We start from the raw sequence: 20,615 nt of genomic DNA, 5'->3' as shown, positions 1-20,615 counted from the left end.
TTGATAAAGTACCCAACAGCACCAAAAACTAACAGAATGGATTTCCTAATGAAACCAGGCATAGGTTTCCCTCACGTGACCCCTCCAAGGCAGGCAGTCTTTTTCTTCTCTCTTTCCTTTTTTTCCTTAAACAGATGCCTAGTGATGTGCTGGAAAAGAGAACCTAGTCACTCCAACCTCCCCATCTTGCCTATGGTTAGGGAGCAGCGTTTGCCCGCAGCTGCCATAACCGCCCAAAGAAACAAAATGGGGATTCTCCGGTTTTAACAATCACAAACTCACCTTGCACGCGACAGAAGAAAAGATAGCCAGAATAAAGCCATTTCTTTCAAGTTTTGTGTGTGTGTGTTCTATCCCTTTTCCTCTCTAGAAAAAAGCTGCTCACATGACTGATGGTTTTAAAATTTGTTCTCCAAACTTCACCCTCTTCAAAAATGGGTTAAAAAGCACTTTTCCCCCAACAATTTAAAAAAAAAACCCACAAACAAAATCAAACCAAAAGGCTTTTGTCAGCCACAAGGGGTGATACAAATTAATACAGCCTCTCAGGTGTTTTAAAAGAGTGAATAGAGGGCAGTTTCAAAAATCTGACTGCAGTACCTAGGTATTCTAAGTACAAAAAACGTTCAACAGTTTAAAGCTAAAACAAAATTAGGCCTCTAAAACCAGAAGAAAATCTTCTTTAGAGCTAGTGCAAAGACAGCTTGTATCCTACAGAAAGTACTCCAAACTAGAATATAATAATTACAAAAATACATATATATACCCCTGGCCCGCAGTGCTGGCATCTTCACGAGGAGAAGGATGCGAGCCGGAAGGGCGACCCGGCCACCGTCCTCTCTTGCTGGGCCCTCTGTGTGGTATGGGTTTACCGAGACAGTTCTCGATGCTGCGGTTTTTACCAGATGCCTTGCCACAGATCTGATTGACCAGGCTGATAATTTGTTCCTTGTCCTGGCGGTACATGAGCTTCAGGCCGCGGCAGGACTTCTGCTTCTCCACGTGGCGCAGGGCGCACTGCAGGCAGAAGACCACGTTCTCCTGCACGATCATGAACAGGTAGCGCAGGGCTGGCAGATCTGACACCTCCTCTCCGCGGTCTCCAGCTGCAGCCACTTCTGAGGCTTTTTCTTGCCCTCGGGAGTCGCGCTGCTGCCCGCCTGGAACAGCTGCCACAGCTCCGTATCCCTGAGCTCTTCCAGAAGGGCTGAGATGGTACTGACAGTGGAACCGCTTTCCTTTTTCACTTCCGCTTGTGCGATCTTGTAGGGTAACTTCTCCATAGAGAATGGCTTAGCTCTATGGCGACGCTTCATTTCCTTGGCTGTCTCGAAGCCCATACTGGTCCACTGGGTGGTGGCGAGGCGCACAGTCTCAGACGCTGTAGCCGCTGCACGCTTTGGACCCACAGGATCGCGGGAAGCCGACGACGAACTGGCCGCTCTGTTGCACCGTCCTGTGTATGTACCTTGACCCCCTCCCTGCACAGCACCTCCAGGGAGATCACGACGTTGCTCTCGAGCATCTGCAGGCCGGGGGTGCCGTGGGCTTGCAGCAGGGTGTGCACCACGTCCTCGAGCTTGTTCTCCTCCTCAGCAAGAATGCAATACCAAATGCAGTGTGTAAGTAGTCAATGTAAGGAAGGGGGTTTTGGTCTCGAGACCAGCATGAGGTAGAAAAGACCATCTCACTATTTAGCCAGGGAATTGTCACTCCAGGCACAGCACCGAGGTGATGCGGGATGGAGCCGGTGTTATTGAGGAGGATGGTGAGTTTCCATCCGTGTCTTGAAAACGGCTCGCACAGCCACGTGGCAGTCCTTCTCAGAAGGGCTCAATTTTTATAAGACACAAAAATCTCTCAGCCTGCAAGCATTTTGATGTTTATTTTTCCTGTTCTGAAATACCCTTTGGATACTTACCTCCCTTTTTAATAAAGATACAGTGGGGTAGGGCATAGGGGAGGACATAAAGATAGATGGAGATTTGAGATGGAAAGGGGCAGACTGGTTTCTAAAGTCATCACGTTAGATGAAGGTTGCTTATTTTCAAAATTTACCTTGAAAATCACCTAGATCTCCCATAACACAGAGGATATGAGGTTTCTTACAAATAAAGCAGGTCATTTCTCTGTCCAAGGTCATTTGCACATTTTCTCCATGGACCTTTTCCGTGGGCACGGATTGTGTTGGGCTTGACTGCATCCTTTGCCTAATTACTGTAATTGAGGCAATCGCTAGTTTAAAGGGCTTCTGATCTGCCACAGGCAGGAGAAACCCTTTAGTAAGAGGAATTTATGTTGAGACTTTGCTGTGTACACATCCAAACGTGTGTGGTTGTATATGTGTGTACATGACCTGCTGGAAGATGCCTGCGATAGGATTACTGTGGTCCCTATCATTAATTTCAAGCCTTGATGGAGAAAGGCATACTCTACTATGTATTTGCTCTTTTGTGTGGGATCGCATTTGGTTATTGGCAAGAAGGGAGAGAGTGAGAGACACAGGAAGGTAAGGCCTGGGAGTGGCCAGGGAAGACCTTCAGGCATGAGAAATCGTAAAACCAAAAGTGTAGACTGTCTCCCACCTTGATAGGTTAGGGGAGATCACTACTCCAGGCTGGAATGGGAGGCACCATGTCACATAGGTTGCATTTTGTTCATCTCAGAACACTTCTTAAGAATCCATTGCTATCTGTTCTTCTTTACTGTCTACAGGACTACATATTTCTTAACTTCCTCAGACATATATAGATTGCATGTCCCAGGCCATGAATAAGTCTCTCTACTTCATGATGGTTCTAATATACTTTCCCTTTAGGACTTCACAGTTCCTGAAATGATTACTTTCCAGGTGGAGAAAACAAATTGAAGAACAAAAAATTATCTGTTGTAAAGAGGATGCCCTTTTGGTCCTAACAATTCTTTGGATAGAGATGAGATCACAGTTTAAAAGTTATGGCTTTTCTATTCTTTGCTCCCTTCCTAAGAAGGGAGGCCAAATGAAGTATTTTCAAGGGGTCTTTCTTATAGATATGGGCAAACAGATCTGTGGGTCTTTTCTAGATGAACATAGTTTTGTTTAAACATGATGATGATTAAATAAATTAAAACAAAAATATTGTCTTAGAAAGGAGTTAGAAAAACTGCTTCTACCTCATCCTCTTCAGATGACCCCACTGCAATAAAACTGCTGTTGAAATCTGAATTCTGAGTCTAATTGCTAAGTTGGAAACCGTGCCAGACATCTGATGTATAAAATATAAGACTTGCTGAAGGCTTGCAAAGTCACTATCCTTGGACTTGAAATTATATTTTTAACCAGGAGGACAACATGTTTTTCTTTTTCTATTCAATGTTTCTAGTAGTTTTAAATATATATATATATCCTATAATTTTATTTTAAACTAAAGCAAATATTTATAATGCTTTATCATTTATAAAACACACATTCATATATTACCTCATTTAATCTTCACAGCAACCTTTTGAAGTGGGTATAAATATTAGTCCTCTTTGACAGAGGAGAAAACTGAGGCTTGACCAGCCTAAGCGCTTTATCTGACTCTAAGCTGCTAAGTGTCCTGGGTGGGACTTTAAGTTGATTTCAGACTCTCAACTCAAAATTCTTTCCATTAACTTGGCTCTCTCATCTTCAGTCATTTTCCCACATGTCTCATTTGCAAGTATTTTCCTGAAACCATGGCCCAGTCACTGTAAGATAAAAATATACAGTGGTTCTCAATAGCCTGCATTCTTTTCCACAAATTTTCATTTAAGTCAATCCCACAGATGTTTATTTAACTCAGTGATGATGACACAGGGGCTCACTCTGTTTTAGGAAGGTAGAATATTACAGTGGACTAAAGACTCTGGAATCAGACTGCCTGGGCTTGAATCCCAGCCTACCACCTCCTAAAAGTGTGACCTTGGACAAGTTTTTGTGCCTATTTGTCTCCATCTGTGTAAAGGGTTAATAATATCATGTACCTCATAGGGTTGTTATGGTAACTAAATGATGTTATTCATATCAAGCACTTAGAACGATACTTGAGACTTATTAAGAACCAAATAAATCTTGGTTGATATTATTTGGAAGGGAGGAGATTTGTGGTGATCATACCTACATAAATAACTATTTGAAATGCATAAATAACTCTGCCACTTGGAGGAGGCCGATAAGTGCCACAGAATAGGTATTAACTAGGCTTTATTGAGGTTCTAACTTAGTGAGAACCGCAGGAGGACGCTGTTTGAGAAGGCCTGTGGGCTGGGGGAGGATTCTAAAAGAGTAGAACAGTCAGAGACACTTAGGTTTTCAAAAAAATGGAGACTGAAATGAATATTTGATGTAATTTTTTTTAAAGCAATGCAACCACTGGTGCCAAGCTCTAGGACAAAGAAAGTGGAAGAGCTTCCAAACCTCCCCGCCCTCCCATCCAAGGAAGCACAGGACTTGAATAGCACCTGACTTGAATTTCTCAATCAATTACCTTGTGGTGATGCTACCTAGATTCAGAAAGACACATGTAGTATTCCTGCCAAGGAGATGAAAACTTCCAGGTCTGTCTGCCCTCCACTTCAGTTCTGACTTAACCTGTGACTTACCTAAGTCACATAGCTCCTTAGGGGCCCCTCCCCACTTCTCTCTTCTCCCTTCCCCCTTCCTTCTCCTCCTTCCCTTCCATATTATTCTATCTAATGATGTTTTAGTGAAGGATGATTGAGACACATGCAATCATTTTGTAAAAATACAAAATGGCCTGTGTGAAAATGCCCTGTGGTTAAATGATGACTAAAAAAGAAATAAAAATCAGACCAACAAAGCCTAACTATCTGTCAATCTTCACATGAACTAGCTTGCTCAATCTCAAAATTAATGATTTCAGATATGTTAATTTAATGATGTGTCAGACCCTCGGGCTTGATACTGTTATTATATAAAGGAGTGATTTGCCTCATGGATGCCCATGAGTTAGCAGTAGAGTCAATAAAACGCCTCTAAGACTTGACCCCTGGCTGGATTAGCAGCCTGATGGTAACCTTCAGCTTGCTTTAGACTGAGAACTTCTGCTACATGTTCGAGTGGCTCAGAGGGCTGCCCTCAGAGCTATAAGAGCTAGGCTACAGAACAAGCCCTGTAACCACATGTTTGTAGCCTGCAGATGTCCTCCAGCCTTGGGGGTGGTGACTTTGTCCTTTAAAATTTCCCAAAGCAAGTACGTATGTACATATATGTATATGTATGTATATATGTATACAGACAATACATATATATGACTTGGAGCTTGAATATATAAAGAATTCTTGCAATTCAGTAATAAGAAGACAACCGAATAGAAAATGGGTAAAAGATTTGAACAGACACTTCACAAAAGAAGATATATACAAGTGGCCAATAGGCACATTAAAAATGCTCAACACCATTAATTATCAGAGAAATGCAAACTAAAACCTCAAGGATATATCATTTTATATCCATTAGAGTGGCTGAAATTAAAAAGACTCACACTACAAGGTGCTGCCAAGCTTGGAGAGGCACTGGAGTTCTCACATATTGCTGGTGGGATTGTACATGATACAACCACTAGAGAAAATAACTTGACAATTTCTGCCAAAGCTTCCATATGACCTAGCAATTCCATTCCTAGGTATTTACCCAAGAGAAATGAAAACACGTCCACACAAAAACATGTCCACAAAAGTTCATAGCAGTCATGTTCTGTGGTAGGCAGCCTCTAACATGGATCCCAATGATTCCCACCTCCTAGAATTCATTCCTTTGTTAATACCCTCTCCGGGAGGGTGGGCTGAACCTATGACTTACCTCTAACAAAGAGAATATGGCTACAGCAACATGGATGGACTTAGATTATCACACTAAGTAAAGTAAGTCAGACAGAGAAAGACAAATATCATATGATATCGCTTATATGTGGAATCTTAAAAAAAAAGATACAAATGAACTTATTTCTAAAACAGAAGGAGACTCACAGACATAGAGAACAAACCTACGGTTACCAAAGGGGAAAAAGGGGTGGGAGGAGGGATTAATTAGGAGTCTGGGATTAACATACACACACTACCATATATAAAATAGATGACCAACAAGGACCTGCTGTATCACACAGGGAGCTATACTCAATATTTTGTAATAATCTATAAGGGAAGAGAATCTGAAAAGGAATATATATACACATATATGTAAAACTGAATCTCTGTGCTGTACACCTGAAACTGATACGATATTGTAAATCAACCATATTTCAATTTAAAAAAAATAAAGAAAAAAATTTTTAAAGAAGAGAGAGAATATGGCAAAAGTGATGAGAGTAGGCCACAAAAACACTGATTTTGGTATTCTCTACTCTCTCTTGCTCTCTTCCCTGTTTGCTCTGATGAAGCCAGTGGATATGTTATGAGCTTCCCTATGAAGAGGCCACATGTAACGGAACTGAAGGACACCTCTGGCCAACAGCCAGGGAGGAACTAAGGCTCTTGGTCCAGCAGCCCACAAGTAACTGAATCCTCCCAATAACCGTGAGCATGGGGACGAGCAGTCTGGCCAACACCTTAATTACAACTTCATGAGAGACCTTGAGGCAGAAGCACCCAGGTAAGCTACACCCGAATTCCTGACCCACAGAAACTGTGACATAATAAATGTTTCCCTTTTATTTTCTTTTATTTTTAAAAAAATAGTTATTTGGTTGCACCAGGTCTTAGTTGTAGCAGGCGGGCTCCTTAGTTGTGGCTCCAGGGCTCCTTTAGTTGTGGCTTGCTGGGCCCTTAGTTGCAGCACATGGGCTCCTTTGTTGTGGCAGGTGGGCTCCTTAGTTGTGGCATGCAAACATTTAGTTGTGGTGTGCATGTGGGCTCTAGTTCCCTGACCAGGAATCGAACCCAGGCCCCCTGCATTGGGAGCAGGGAGTCTTATCTACTGCGCCACCAGGGAAGTCCCCTAAATGTTTCCCTTTTAAGTCACTAAGTTTTACGGTAATTTGTTACACAGCAATAGATAACTAATACATATTCATGGTAGTCAAAAACTGAAAACAGCAGGAGAATGATAAACATACTGCTGTATTCATACAACGGAATGTTACTTGGCAATAAAAAGAAACAAACTTCTGTTATCTGCAACAATATAGATGAAACTAAAACCACTAAACTCAGACTTCCCTGGTGGTGCCAAGGTTAAGAATCTGTCTGTCAATGCAGAGGACACTGGTTCAATCCTCAGTCTGGGAAGATCCCACATGACACGGAACGACTAAGCCTGTGCGCCACAACTACTGAAGCCCGTGCGCCTAGGGCCCACGTGCCACAACAAGAGAAGCCACGGTAATGACAAGCCCGCGCACCGCAGCCCCACTCGCCGCAACTAGAAAAAGCCCGTGTGCAGCAACGAAGACCCAACACAGGCAAAACAAAACAAAACAAAACATGAAACTCAGGAAAACAAACTGCAAACAAAAGAAAACATACAGTATGATTCCATTTATATGAGAGCCTAGAAAAGACAGTATTTACAGTAACAGACCATACAATAAACTTAAGGTGATTAAAAACTACCAAAGGCTACTTAGAAATTATTTAACTTCTTGATATTCAGTTTCTTAATCTGTAAAATGGAAATAAAGTAATACTTACCACACAGAATTTTTATAAGAATTGAACAAATATGCTTAGTATAATACTTGGGACACAGTAGGCACTCAATACTAGTTTCCCTGGTCTGAAGTGGTGTTTTGAGTCCTTTTGAGGATAACTTTACTTCTCTTTCCAGATGGATAACGTAACATTACTTAATTCAGTCAACAAACATTAAGTTCCTCCTTTTGAGGCTCTTCCCAAGGAGATTCCCAACTCCACAGGATGGGACAGAGACTTTCTGTGTTTTTCTTTCCTGGACCTAATTGTGGAGAGAGAGGAGAAAAGACAGCTAAAAGCAGGAAGCAGGAGGCTAAGCTCTCAGAAAGGAAAACACCACCCAGGGAGGTAGGAGATCCCTAAAGAATGTCTTCAGCATATTCCACACATACCCCCTGTGCAAGCCCTAAACTAGGATGATAACTGCCAATTCTGCACTGAAGAATGCTGAGGTTTCTAAAGTCTAAGCCATGGTGTTGCAAAGCTGAGCACTTAGCTTCTAAAGCTAAGGGCAAGATTGATGGAACCAGAGCTTTTCACCACAGGTGCCTTCACCCCCCTCCCCCAGCTCCTACACCTCCCCCCAGGGGAAGCATCTGGGCTGAGGGTGGAACCTGCTCTCCCTGGGAGGTTTGGGAGTGGCATTCAAGGAAGGCAGCCTCCTGCCAGGTTGGAGGTCTGAAGGAATGTGGCAGGTCACTTCTCTGCTGGCCTCCTCACCTCTCCATACCCCATGAATGTTTCTCTTGGCCTCCTCCAAGATCTGGGAATGTTCTAGCTTTCAGACAGCTGCTGGAGCCTCCTGCAGCTCTGACCTGGGTGACACAGATTCTTAAGAATCTGCCACCGCATCATAGGAACTTTTCAAGAATTTCCATAGGTGACTTCTGTGGACTCTCCTCCAGATAGACATGCACATTCTAGGCAAGGTAACTGGCATTGAAATCAAACAGGTCTACCAACTGGGCCCTGCCATACAGCAACTCTGTGGCCTCAGTTTTCTCATCAATACATTGGGGATGATTATATCACCTCCTTTTAATAGTATTGAGAATGACGGGGGATAGCATACGTCAAGTGCATGGTACTGTCCCTGGCTCACAGTAGAGCCTCAATAAATATTAGTCTTCCCTAATCACTGTCATGTCACACACTTCCAACAGGAGCATGAAAGACAATTCCCTCTATCCTGCAAATTTTCCCCAGTGCCCCTTACAAAAAGTCACAGTGAATTTTGGCGAGATCTGGTTTGTTCTGCAAAAGACAGTTCAATTCAATTTTGACTTAAGAAGGATTTGTGGAGCACAAGCTACCTCCTTGTAGGTCCTGGATGTTAGAGATGATTACTGGTTACCTATTGCCAAAACCACACCAAAATGTAGCGTCTTAAAACAACAATGTGTTATTGACCTTTGTGGTTCTGTGGGTTGACTCAGCCTAGCTGCCTTGTTCTCACACAATGGCACTTAGTGCTGAGTCATCTGAAGGCCTGTCTGGGCTGGGCATCCCAGACAGCTTCTTCACTGATTTATCTGGTGTCTCAGTGCTCCTCTACATGACACCTGTCTCCAGTAGAGCAGCCTAGACTTCTTACATGGTGGCTTAAGGCTCCAAGAGAGAGGAATGATCTTAAAGCCTGAGCCTAGGAAGGACCCAGAGTGTCTTGTGACAGATTCCGATGACAAAGCAACTACAGGCCAGCCCAGATTCAAGGAAGAAGAGAGACAGGCTCTACCTCTCAATGGGGGAGTAGCATATGTACACAAAGGGAAGGAATTGATTGATGGTGGACATCTTTAGATACAACATATGATTTCCATGTGGATATAAACACAAGATATTTACTTGTATGACTTTTTTGAGCTGATAGTTTTTCACCCAAGTGTGCTGTAAACACCATTCATCACATGTTTCAAGCTTTTGAGTTCCTACCACTGAAAACGAGGCCACAGCGAGGGACAAATTTGTGAACGCATCAGATCATGACATTTTCCTGTTGGCTAAGATGGCTTCATCGCCTTGGAACCCTTTTCCCCCACAGATTTCATCCTCCATGTGAGCTTGTTACTTTGTAATTCATTGTTCTGTCTTTAAAGTAAAAACCAAGGCTTCTGATCAGTCAGATGCTGCTTTATATCTTTCTACTGGCCCAATAATCATAGCTTCCAATGAGCTCTAGTTACTCAGCTAATTCTTCCAGTTAGAATAAGCCACATCCTTTAATAGCTCCTTGTACTTCAAAGCACTTACCTTAATTTGTAACTGTATTTGTGAGATTGTTGGATTGATTTCTATCTGCCTCACTATACTCGAAGCTCTATAGTCAGGTACTATTTATCTCCAGCATATAGATCTGTACCTAGTACATACTAGATGGTCAATAATATTCCTTGAATGAATGCATCGTTTCTTTTTTCCCAAACTATTTAAGGCTGAGAGAAGATCAACCCCATTAAAATGGAAAGAAATTTTAGAAATTTATTTCAAACGTATAGTGTTTAAGTGTCAGACCTTAGAAATCTTGACATCCAACTTAAGAAAAGTGAAATTATTGGATTCTGTGACTGAAGCAGTACAAACGAAGTAATCCTTAAGAACCATTCCACAGCAGAAGATATGACCTCCGGCACGCTAAGCTCTACTACAGGAATATATCTAGGTTTCGACTCCCACTTACCATTCCCGACCGTCTTGCTGGTTCCTGCATCTCACATTCCTTCCCAGTTGCCTCATACCTGGTTACCTAACCCCAGCTGATGGATGTTACAGCTGTAGTGTCCACTTGGCTTAAAATCTCCCTGAACTTCCTGACCCTCTCAGACAGTAACTTTCAAAGTCCTGCCCTGCCTCACGCCCACACGCACACATAACTCTGGAATCCTTGATTAAATTCCAATACCCTGATTCTCAACGTATTCAGACACAGCCCCATTCCGCTTTGGGAGTCCTCAAACTGCAAACACGGGTGAGGAATTAGACTCTAGAAATCTTTTTATTCTTGCTTTTTATTATGAAAATTTTAACAGTAAAGAAAATACTGTAATGAACTTTGATATGCCCGTCACCCAGCTTTAATTATTATCCACTCATGACCAGTCTTTTTCCATCCACAACTCCACCCACTTCCCCTCTCCCCTGATGGATTTCAGTATCCATCTCCAAAAGATAAGTACTTTAAAAAACACAGCTTAAAAAATGATCATACCTAAAAATTCTCAGGGCCCTCTAAATGTCAGTGACTACCAATCTTCAGTCTGAGAGATACTGACACAACAGAGCCCCATAAACTTAGCCCTTCTCTAATACTGCCCTCCACGACACTCCACAAGTGAACACGGGTACGTACGCACTCTCTAAAGTACACAAAGGTGTACATTTCTGATGACGTCCTTTACTGTTCCATGTAAGACATGGCACTAACAGACTATTGGCTTTACTTTTTTCTGTTCTTCAAAGACCACCAGGAACACCTGTATTTGGACAAGTTGGGTTTTTCTTGGGTGGTAGTGGTGGGAACGCACACCATGGGGAACCATGGAGCATCTCAATAAGAGGGGGTCAGAAGGAAGCTAGTAAAGGATTTGGGTGCTGGTGGGGTAGTTTGGGGGACAGTTGAAGGAAGCAGGGTCTTACTCTGGATTGGGGGTTGTCAGAAAGTGGAGGCAGTTCTATGAATGGATATCTCAATAGGTCACCTCTGTGGGAGGTCAGACTAGAGAGAGGTGAACGCTGACGTTGGTAAAGAAATTACCGTCTCCACTCAGTAAACGAGGGGAACGTTTGGTATTTTGTGTTGCACGGCGACCTTGTTTTTGTCTCACTTGATTGTGGTCTGAGAGGGACCTCGTTTGTTATAGATATTCTGTAAGATTGTTTCTGTGCAACAGGAAAGCAAAGTGATGCTGTGAGTGCCAGACCAGCTTGTAACAGTGTTGACATCTAGCTGTGAACATCAGATCCATTCTGGATGTCAGGGGCAATTTTTTTTCTTTCTCATTATCCTACCACTTTTTAGGGTATATGAGTTCACTGAATACTACTATTTTTAGTCCTGGTTCTGCATAACTTTCTGAACCTATTTCTCCTTAAAGATCATTTTTTATCACTCATAATTTACACGTGTGTGTGTTCTATTATACTATATTCAGCTGTTTATAAACTTTCTTAACTCTTTTTCTGGAGAAGAAAAATGAATTCATTTTCAAATGAATGTTTGAAAATGTAAAACTAGCCCAGCTATCTATTATTTATTGTCAAACACTCCAAAATCAAACTCATTTTGGGTGGACATTCAATAGCATTTTATGTGCGTAGGGCAGTCACCAGCCTACATTACAATTAATGCATTCAATTTAACTGGGCAATTTTCTCAAACTTTTTCACCTTCACTGGGACCTTTGGAAAGAAGTACATTGTACTCAGTAAAAGGTACACCACAAAATACACACCTCATGCACATACCTTACCAAACTCAAAATTCTACAAAGCAATGCTTATTCTTACTAATAGTGATATACCCCAATACTTCCTATTTTATTTCATTTAAAAATTAAATACTAACCTTCTAAATTGATTTCACGACCTCCTCATAGATCTCAACTTGCAGTCTGAAAGACCAACTTGGCACTAGGAAGTTACTTTGCACAAAGTAAAATATTTATAGGTTCTTCATTGATATTGATGTTGCCGTTGTTTTTTAAAACCACGGTGGGTGCTGTAAAAATCATTTAAAAATCTTTCCTGCCTAAAATGATGGCAATCATGCCGAATGGCATAGACTGTGACAAATTATTTGTGGAAAGAAATCCTGGCCCTCCCTCTTACTACTTTTTGGCTATCCCCATGCAGAGATAAACTCCATCATACATCAGAACTCTCATAACTGGATTTTAAGCCAAGTCCAACCTTAATTATCAACAAAGAAGAACTGCATTCCAGTGCTTGTCAAGAAGAATGATTTCTCTTCTAGCCCTACCAAAAGCTTATCTGGAAGACATGACTATAGAGGGATGACATTTGGAGATATGTATCAAACCTAGGTTTTTCTTGTTGACTCCCCATTTCTACCCTCGTCACTGTCAACATCATTCTTTTTTGTTTCCTGGCCCTTTCATTTGCCATAAAGAAGAAAGGACCCAAATTTACCCAAAGTAAATGTGATTCAGAATGGAGATTGTAAACTCACCATCAAAAGTAGACATAGGGCTTCCCTGGTGGCGCAGTGGTTGAGAATCTGCCTGCCAATGCAGGGGACACGGGTTCGAGCCCTGGTCTGGGAAGATCCCACATGCCGCGGAGCAACTAGGCCCGTGAGCCACAATTACTGAGCCTGCGCGACTGGAGCCTGTGCTCCGCAACAAGAGAGGCCGCGATAGTGAGAGGCCCGCGCACCGCGATGAAGAGTGGCCCCCGCTTGCTGCAACTAGAGAAAGCCCTCGCGCAGAAACGAAGACCCAACACAGCCATAAATAAATAAATAAATAAATAAATAAATAAATAAATAAATAAAAAGTAGACATAAATTTGGCTTTGAAGATCAAGATCCAAAGAGATCAAGACATCTATTCACCAACAATAGATTCGAGACCAAAGAACAGAGTAGCAAGACCAGGCTGAACACTTCAGGATGGACAGCCTGGGTTGGGCGTGGGGTTGAGAGTGATGGAGATTAACAAAGGAGGGGGCATTACTAGGCTGGAGGTGAGTGGGGTCCTGCTGGGGACACCTAACCAGAGAGGAATCCTGGCAAGAGTGGACTAAGCATCAGGGGGCTGCCCAACCCTGCCAGAGTGAGCTCCGTCCTTCACAGTGGCCGACGGTTGAGCCAGTACATTTGACTACCCATTGCCATTCACCTAAGGAAAACACTTCAATTTTAAATAATCATTCTCGCTAAGCGTAGTTGTTTTAGCTGCTATAAAAGAGTTTGAGCACCTTAAAAAAGAAGGCAATTCTGACACGTGCTACAACATGAATAAACCTTAAAGACATTATGTTAAGTGAAATAAGCCTGACATAAAAGGACAAGTATCGTGTGACTGCATTTATATGAGGTACCTAGTGTAGGAGGTGTCTCCTGCCAGACTGTCCATTGCCTACACCCCCATTCCCTGAGGGGAAAAAGAAGAAAACAACTTTTTCTTCCCTGAATTATCTTCATCTATAGAGTTACCATAGACACAGTTGCTCCGGTCAAAAACCTGGGAAGTAGTTTTGGCTTTTCTCTTTCCCTGTGCCCCCTCATCCAGACTTTGTCATGATTACCCTCCAAATCGTATCTCAAATCTGCCACTTCTCTGCCACCATCAACCTCAGTAAGACTCACTTGGGCCACTACCATGGCCTTCTATCTGGTCTCCTGACTCATATCTTCATCTTGCTATAATCCATTCCCCACTCAGGAACCAAAGTGATCTCTTTTTTTAAAAAAATATTTATTTATTTATTTGGCTGCTCCAGGTCTTAGTTGCGGCATGCAAGATTGTCGTTGTGGCATGTGGGATCTTTTTATTTATTTATTTTTTTAGTCACAGCATGCAGGATTTTTTAGTTGCAGCATGCTGACCTCTTAGTTGAGGCACGCGGGCTTCTTAGTTGCAGCATGCATGCAGGATCTAGTTCCCTACCAGGGATCGAACCTGGGGCCCCTGCATTGGGAGCAAGGAGTCTTACCCACTGGACCACCAAGGAAGTCCCCAAAGTGACCTTAACTAAAAGAAAAAAAAAAATAGAAAGAACTGTGTCACTCTTCTGCTTAAAACCTCCCAGTGGCCTCCCAGTGAACTTGAACTAAACTCCCAGCTTCTGACCCTGGCTTCAAGGTCCCACAAGACCTGGCCTAGCCTTCTCTCCAACCACAGTGCCACCTCTGCCTTAGCTCACGGTCCCAGCAACACTGGGGCCAGGTCTTCCCTGGACGAGAAGGAAGGATATTTGTCTTTCCTTCTCATCCCCTCAGTGTTCCCTACTCACCTCATTATTCTCTACCTTCCTATTCTGCTTGGTTTCTTTGTAGGGTCCATCTGAATTTTTATGTATTTTCTTCACATTTGCCTACTTTCTCTCTCCCCAACTAAGCCCCATGAAAGCATGGACCAAGTCTGTTTTATTTACCACTGTAAACCCAGCACTGCTGGGCACAGAATTGGCACCCAACAAAATATTCATTGAATGAATAAATAAGGAGGTATATAGGCTATATAAGCAAATCACATACCAAGTAGGAAGTGATAAGTGCTAGAAAAAAAATGTGTGCTGTTTGAATTCAGAGTCAAGAAAACAACTGAACGTGGGGACGGGCAGGGGGAGAATTAGAGAAAGTTACAAGTAATTACATTCTAAAAATATATCCTGAATATGTATGTTATATGTAAATCATATGCATCTTTTAGATATTTTGCCCGTTTTTGTTCACAACGTTATACTTTAAACGTTAATAAGTTTTCCTATTACGACCTAAATAAATCAAATATTCTTCCCTTGGTCTGCATTCCTATTGATATGCAAGGGAACAGAGCTGTTTAAAAAGAGTTTCCAAACTTTTGATGATTGTAAAATTATGATTTATGAGACCGGAAAGATTAAAGAATACAGTATAATGTGAGCTGTGTGAAACACTGGCACACATTCGGAAGGCTTGAGTTCAAGTGCTGCATTCGTGTGGCCTTGATATGGTCACTGTCTCACCAGAACTCCATTATCTTAGCTACAGTATACTAGTTTGGGCTAGATGACATTTTTTTTTATAAATTTACTTTTGGCTGCTTTGGGTCTTCGTTGCTGCATGGGCTTTCTCTAGTTGTGGCGAGCGGGGGCTACTCTTCGTTGCGGTGCATGGGCTTCTCATTGCGGTGGCTTCTCTTGTTGAGGAGCTCGGGCTCCTGACGTGCGGGCAGTAGTTGTGGCTCGCGGGCTCTAGAGCGCAGGCGCAGTAGTTGTGGCGCATGGGCTTAGTTGCTCCACAGCATGTGGGATCTTCCCGGACCAGGGATTGAACCAGTGTCCGCTGCATTGGCAGGCGGATTCTTAACCACTGTGCCACCAGGGAAGCCTGGGCTGGATGACTTTTCAGTGTTCTAATTATAGAGCATAAAATAGTTTTCGTTATACTTTATATATTTTAACATATATATAAATATATATTTAATGTATTATATATTTATATATATTATATATTATATTATATTTTTAATATATATTTTTTTCCTTCCTCCTAACTTTTGTCATGGAAAACTTCAAACATGTATACAAGTTGAAAGAACAGTAAAATGAACCCCCATGTGGCCATCACCAGCTTCCCAGCCACCAAATTCCCAGCGCCGGCCAATGTTGCTGTGTCTCTACACTCACCCATGCCAATGGCTATTTTGAACCAAATCCCCAGACATCATTTGTTTCATCTGCCATTCCCTACTGGAAAAAAAATTTTGAGAAGGAAAAGGACAATTTTTAAATTTAGAGCCCCACAATGTCACATTTGCTCATATATAGAAATTTAAGGACAAAGAGTCTACATTTAGTAGTGTGACAGGAAATGGACAACAGTTTTATCAGAAGTGGTTTTAAGAAGCATGATGCCCAGTTGCAGATTTTTAAGAAAAAGGTAAAGATATAATTTTTTTCCAGAGTATTCTTTGCATTTAAAAAGTCTGTCATTATTCGTCAGCTCTGATTGAAGCAATCCATATGAACGGATGTGGGGATCAGAGAGAACCTGAGAGCCACAGGATGAAGGGAGGGTCAATGCCGTCGCAGTCAGCCACAATCTGCTTTTCTGCTTAGGCCCCAGCTTTTGGAAGTCTGAGTGCCTGCGTCTGCAGGGTCATTTCTGGCCTCTCCAACATTATGGGTGATCAGTGAATATGATGACGTAGATTCCGCATAGGTTGCCAAATTTAGCAAATAAAAACACAGGACGTCCAGTTGCATTCTAATTTTGGAAGAACAATGAGTCATTTTTCAGTATGAGTAGGTCCCAGATATTGCATGAGACATACTGATACTAAAAAAAAAAAATACTGTTTAACTGAAATTCTAATTTATCTGGGCATCCTATATTTTATCTGGCAGCCTTAATTACAAGGCTTGTGTTCCAGTTACTCTGGCTGCGTAATGAAACTTAGTGGCTTAAAGTGACAACAATCACTTATTATATCTCATACTTTCTATGGGTCAGGAACTCAGACAGAGCATATGGGGACAGTTTCTGCCACTTCTGCTTCACGATGTCTGGGGCCTCAGCTGGAAGATGGAGGTTGCCTGTGTCTGGCAGTGGATGCCAGTTGTCAGCACGGCACAGAGCTGTTGGCTGTAGTGCTCCTGTGGGGCCTTCCTTACAACATAGTAACTGGTTTCCAAGGGCAAGAATTCCTAGAGATAGAACCACACAGAGGTCATATTGCCTTTTATGACCTAACCTCAGGGTCACTTTCACCCCGCCTCAAAGGGAAGGGGTATAGACCTGAACTGAACCATCTTCATCCCATAGTGGGAAGAGTGTGTGGGATGGGATATATACACTCTGCAACAGCACGTCATGCCATTTAGATATCTTATATCTGACTGTTCACTTTCAAATATAGATAAACTTTCCAGATATAACCTGGAATGAAGACTTTCCTTACGTGCTCTTTCCATTAACATTCTATTGGACAGCTAAAATGTAAATTTAATTATTTACATCTGTAAGGGTAAAATGTCAAAATAATTCATTTTGATTGTGAGAGCTGTCTATTTGATATACAAAAACAATTAAGAACTACTAAATTGCTCAATAGGGAAATCAGTTGACAGTTTGTTCAATAATTGTAACCTTTGTAGAATGAATTGGTGTTCTAACTTTCATAAAATTAAATAAAATAAACTTTCAAAATTGTATTTCATTTTTGGTTATTTAAACTCCATTTGGGTCATACATCTTTCAAAGAAAAGTCTTATTTAGAAATTCTTTACATATTAGGAGGATGAATTAAAAGCATAAAGATAACTTTAACCACTTCAAAACGTTATGAGCAGGAGAAACTTCAAAATTATATGACATCTGTGATCAATTGTCTTTGATCTAGACAGAATAATGCTATGATTCCATATCTAGGCTATTGTGAATATATATACAATGGAATATTATTCAGCCTTTAAAAAGGATATTCTACCATCTGCAACACCATGGATGAATCTGGGGGGCATTATGCTAAGTGAAATAAGCCAGAGGCAGAAAGAAAAAAACTACATGATCTCACTTATATGTGAAATGTTAGAAGTCAAATACATAGAAGCAGAGGGTAGACTGGTGATTACCAGGGGCTGGGTAGGTGGGGGACATGGGGAGATTTTGGTCAAAGGGCACAAAGTTGTAGTTATGGAGGATGAATAGAGATCTAATGTACAACATGATGACTATAGTCAATAGTACTATATTGAATACAGTACGGAAATCTCCTAAGAGAGTAGATTTCAAGTGCCCTCATGACAAAAAAAAAAAAAAAGGTAAGTATGTGAGGACATGATATGTTAAATAGCTTGATCGAAATAATCATTTCACTATGTATATGTATGCCAAATCATCATGCTGTACACCTTAAATATATTCAATTTATACTTTAAAAAAAAGCAATGCTATGAAGAAAAAGAGAAAGTACTAAATAATAGTGAGATATCCCCAAATATCTTGTTTCTCCACCAGCTTCAGTCAAAATGAGCATCTATTTAGATTAGCAGACAGTATCAAGCAGTAGATAGTGCTGAGTAATTATTGATCTCATGCTAGTCACACTTCTACAAAAAGTTCAAATAATAAAATTGCAATGATAATTAAGTTTATTGATAAAATTTCAGGTTCATTCTTATATCCCTTACGTTTATCCTATGAAGCTAATAGTTGGCTTTTGCTCAATTTTGGATGAATATAGATTTTAAAATTTGGTTGTTATGCACTGGGTCAAAATAAGTACAGTGAGCTACCAGGGGCAATATAACATATATAAGCAATAGAACTTCAGGTTCTAATTCCAAGATTCATACAAAGGCTCTGTTTGCCTACACACTGTTTTTGGAAATTTTTATTTGGTTTCCAATCACTATCAAATTAGAATATTTTGTATGATGTCCAACTACCTTTGAAAGATCTGGAGGGGTAACAGCCTGCGCCCACATTTCACAGTAGCCAGAGGTAGGAATTCTTAGACTGATTGAAGTGATAACCCCAATTAATGGCCTCAGTTTGACTTTGAAGGTCCTCTCATCTAGAGAAGTCTCTTTCACCACCCTTTGAATCTGGGCAGGCCTTGTGACTTGCTTTGATCAATACAATACAGCAAATAGGATCTTGCACACACCCAGTGTCTCTCTTGAAACTCCGCCATTGCCATCAAGTAAACAAGCCTAAGTACCTACAGGAGGATAAGAGACCACCTGGAGGAGAATCCAGTTGTCCCAGCCTAGGCCTAGACCAGCCTGCTCCTAGCTAATCTACAAGCTGACCTCAAACACATGAGGGAGCCCAACTAAGAGCAGAAGAACAGTAGATTTATAAATAATTAAAAGTGCTTATTGCTTTAAACCATTGGGTTTTGGTGTGGTTTGTTACACAGCAATTACTAACGAATACAGAAGAAAATGGATAATCGCTAATCCTAATTAGATAACATACTCCCAGCAAAACCAACATGTAACACATATGATAATTGTCCTTTATATATATATACATATACACACACACACACACATATATATATAGATACATATATATGTATATACACATGTATATAATCCAGACCAACTGGATTCTCCTCCAGGTGGTCTCTTATCCTCCTGCAGGTACTTAGGCTTGTTAATATATATATATTATATATATGTGTGTGTGTGTATATATATATATATATACATATTTCTTCAGTTTAGTTTTACCTGGGGGTGGGGTGATGGAGAAGAAGGAGGCTGAGTGAACAAGAAGCTTGGCCATGTGTGTTTAGAGCCAGTAGTTGGGGTTAGGTGCTGGTAGGCATTCTGGCGTGGACACTCTGTCTCTGCCTGCATGGTAACAGCCAGAGCCTTAGCCTGGAAGTCAGAGGATGTTTAATTCTAGTTCTGCTGCTTGCTGACTGTGTGAACTTTAGCAAATCTCAATTCCTCATCCATTAAAAGAAAATGGCTGTAACAATACCTGAGTGGCGACCTCATTGGCAGGATGGAGTGAGATGATGCTATGAATGCACACTGAAGGCTGAATAATAGTCATTTGCAAACACGTGCACTGGATGATGTGATGATGGGACCTGGAGCCTCAGCTGATCACACCCTAGTTTGGTGTGGGCTATTCAATATGTCTGCTACAACTTAAGAAATTCAGTTAATAAAATAAGTCAGTGTTTGATCTGTATGATGCCAAATACTCAGATTTTATTTTATAAAATAAAGAAAGAAAAGTTTTGTTCTGCTTATAAAGCAATGCATGTTTTACTCCCGACTCCTGTCTCCCTGCCAGTTGCAGGTATAAAGCATTCTGTAGACACAGCCATGACCTTCTTAGCTGCCCATGTACATCTCTCCTGTTAGTTCTATTGTCTTCTGTGGAGTTCAGTGTTCTTACTACCTTGGGCTTACCCTCTGGTAGACCATCAGGAGGTGACACCTAATGTTGTGCAGGGATTCTAGTCCTGTAGGTTGGATACAAGTAACATGATGTACCATCCGGTATGAGTTTTCTAGTGTCCTTTTTCTAACAGAGTAATAAGGGTAGTAAGTTAATGAACCAGATTATTTTCTACTCTTTTGGAAAAAAACTTGTTACTTACCTTGACTCTGTCAAAGAGAGGCAGATTTATGCTTGGCTGGAGCATCGGTTTTTCTAAAATATTATATACCTGATGTAATTGTAGATGTACTTACAACAGGAAGGGGAACTAATATGTGATGAATTCCCACTAGAATATGATCTCCCTGAGAGCAGGGTTGTTCACCACCAAGTC

At 41.3% G+C, this 20,615-nt stretch overlaps 1 pseudogene; it reads right to left on the bottom strand.

Annotated features, from left to right (window-relative positions):
• Positions 1–744: 744 nt before the first annotated feature.
• LOC133093037 (protein Jumonji-like) lies at positions 745–13,990 on the bottom strand (annotated as a pseudogene).
• Between the last annotated feature and the right edge of the window lie 6,625 nt (positions 13,991–20,615).

Source organism: Eubalaena glacialis, chromosome 6 (genome assembly GCF_028564815.1).
Source record: "Eubalaena glacialis isolate mEubGla1 chromosome 6, mEubGla1.1.hap2.+ XY, whole genome shotgun sequence".
Taxonomy (NCBI): Eukaryota; Metazoa; Chordata; class Mammalia; order Artiodactyla; family Balaenidae; genus Eubalaena; species Eubalaena glacialis.
This window is presented reverse-complemented; position numbering and strand designations above follow the sequence as displayed.